Here is a 2500-nt window from a genome sequence, read left to right on the forward strand (position 1 = left end):
ACCTCGGGTTCCGAAAACCAACAAAATAGAACCGAGGTCCTATTCCATTATTCCATGCACACAGTATTCAGGCGGGCTTGCCTGCTTTAAGCACTCTAATTTGTTCAAAGTAAACGTGCCGGCCCCACCGAGACACTCAATAAAGAGCACCCTGGTAGGATTTCAACGGGGTCCGCCTCGGGACGCACGAGCACGCACGAGGCGGTCGCACGCCTTCAGCTCGCCCCCACCGGCAGGACGTCCCACGATACATGCCAGTTAAACACCGACGGGCGGTGAACCAACAGCGTGGGACACAAATCCAACTACGAGCTTTTTAACCGCAACAACTTTAATATACGCTATTGGAGCTGGAATTACCGCGGCTGCTGGCACCAGACTTGCCCTCCAATAGATACTCGTTAAAGGATTTAAAGTGTACTCATTCCGATTACGGGGCCTCGGATGAGTCCCGTATCGTTATTTTTCGTCACTACCTCCCCGTGCCGGGAGTGGGTAATTTGCGCGCCTGCTGCCTTCCTTGGATGTGGTAGCCGTTTCTCAGGCTCCCTCTCCGGAATCGAACCCTGATTCCCCGTTACCCGTTACAACCATGGTAGGCGCAGAACCTACCATCGACAGTTGATAAGGCAGACATTTGAAAGATGCGTCGCCGGTACGAGGACCGTGCGATCAGCCCAAAGTTATTCAGAGTCACCAAGGCAAACGGACCGGACGAGCCGACCGATTGGTTTTGATCTAATAAAAGCGTCCCTTCCATCTCTGGTCGGGACTCTGTTTGCATGTATTAGCTCTAGAATTACCACAGTTATCCAAGTAACGTGGGTACGATCTAAGGAACCATAACTGATTTAATGAGCCATTCGCGGTTTCACCTTAATGCGGCTTGTACTGAGACATGCATGGCTTAATCTTTGAGACAAGCATATGACTACTGGCAGGATCAACCAGGGAAGCTGCGTCAACTAGAGCTGAGCAGCCGGCCGCCCGGGAGTGTGTCCCGGGGGCCCGCGCGAACACGCAAGCGTCCGCTCAATCATTCTGCAAACAGGAGGAGGCTGAGCTCCCCTGCACAATACACCTCGAAACCCTCTCAGGTCCCGGCGGCGCGCAGCGCCGTCCCAAGTACTTGGTCGGGTTCGAGAGAGGCGCAATCGCCCGGAGTTAGGCGAGTAGACGCTTTCGGTGCGACCACCCGTGCTCCCAACTGAGCTTGCCGCTGCCGACAGAGGCCCGGGAGCGTGCTGTCGTGGCATTGCCGGCGGGAGACAACACGCGCCACCTACGGTGACCGGCAGCTCCAACGCCAGCGCCACAGAAGGACAAAAGCCCCACTTGGGTGCCGAAGCGAACTCTCCCAGCACAGCGCACGCGCCAACACATCCGCACAGCTGCGATACAAACCACCAGCGAGAACCGCTGGGGCGACCGAGCAGCAGACGGCGTCGCGGCGCCGAGCGCCGGGCGGCGGCGCATCCTCAACGCACACAGTCCTCAATCGGACCAGCACACTGAAGATGTCCACCGCGCTTCGCACCGGGCCCGCGAGGACCTACTTTGGCCGCACGGCGCCGCGCGCAGGGTGCGCCGGCGCGCAGCTGCGACGCCTGCCGCGTCCGTCGGCCGGCGCGCCTGCCACTGGCCGCCCCCACCAGCCGGCTGTAGCGCGTGCGCCCACGCACCGCGCGGCCAGCACGCCGGGAGGCGCCCCCTCACCGGCCGGGGACGGTCCCACCCAGCCACCGCCGCGTATCGCTTCACACCCAGATGCCGTTCAGTTTCGTCGGCATGGTGGGTATCGCTGGAACAACCGGTTAGTACCTCAACCTATCGTCGCCATCACCGATTCACCCCTAGCGAGAACAACCGCACCACAACAGGTTACCATTTGTTCATTTGCGTAACTTCACCAGAAAACGCAGGCGTCCATCGCCATTTGCAACTTCAACGATTATTGCATGCCTGTGTCAGGTGTCACGCCACACTACGTCTGCCCACATACACGCAACAAAATGTGCACGCCTAGACAATACGTGGAAGGTGGCCCCCGTACGTATGCGATGTCCATTGCTCGAACGACTGTCAACCGGCCTCTGTAGCATGTCGCAGATATGGAACGCGGTGCACCATGCCATCACGGTGTGTGAGGAGAGACGACTAGGTCCGAATACATCAACAGACAGCTCATGCTGATCGCCATCCACGGCGTCCGTTCCTCCCACACGTCTCTATGGCGTACCACACTGCAATCCAGCTCTCATAGGGAGACGACACGTAGCTGCGTGCACAATATTTGCACTGTATGGTCCGCCGTTTTTGGGCGCAGTCGTTGTGCGGTCACACATGTGCCACGATGTATCATTCAGTACATAAGGACGAATGTGCAGTACAGATTGTGGTTCACGCGTACGACATCAGCGGACAGTTGACACAGGCCGCACCACAACGTAGCCTGAGTACGTCGCATGCGAAGGGCATTGAACATGCAAACTTCTCACCA

At 58.0% G+C, this 2500-nt stretch overlaps 1 non-coding gene across 1 annotated transcript in view; it reads right to left on the minus strand.

The window, feature by feature from the left end:
• LOC124767542 overlaps window positions 1–954 on the minus strand; it is a 1913-nt gene extending 959 nt beyond the window's left edge. Inside the window, exon 1 of the ribosomal RNA XR_007012968.1 lies at window positions 1–954. This exon is cut by the window's left edge and continues 959 nt beyond it. This is a non-coding gene — a ribosomal RNA (small subunit ribosomal RNA).
• Window positions 955–2500: the final 1546 nt, after the last annotated feature.

The sequence above is a fragment of the Schistocerca piceifrons genome, unplaced genomic scaffold (genome assembly GCF_021461385.2).
Source record: "Schistocerca piceifrons isolate TAMUIC-IGC-003096 unplaced genomic scaffold, iqSchPice1.1 HiC_scaffold_685, whole genome shotgun sequence".
In the NCBI taxonomy this organism is placed as follows: domain Eukaryota; kingdom Metazoa; phylum Arthropoda; class Insecta; order Orthoptera; family Acrididae; genus Schistocerca; species Schistocerca piceifrons.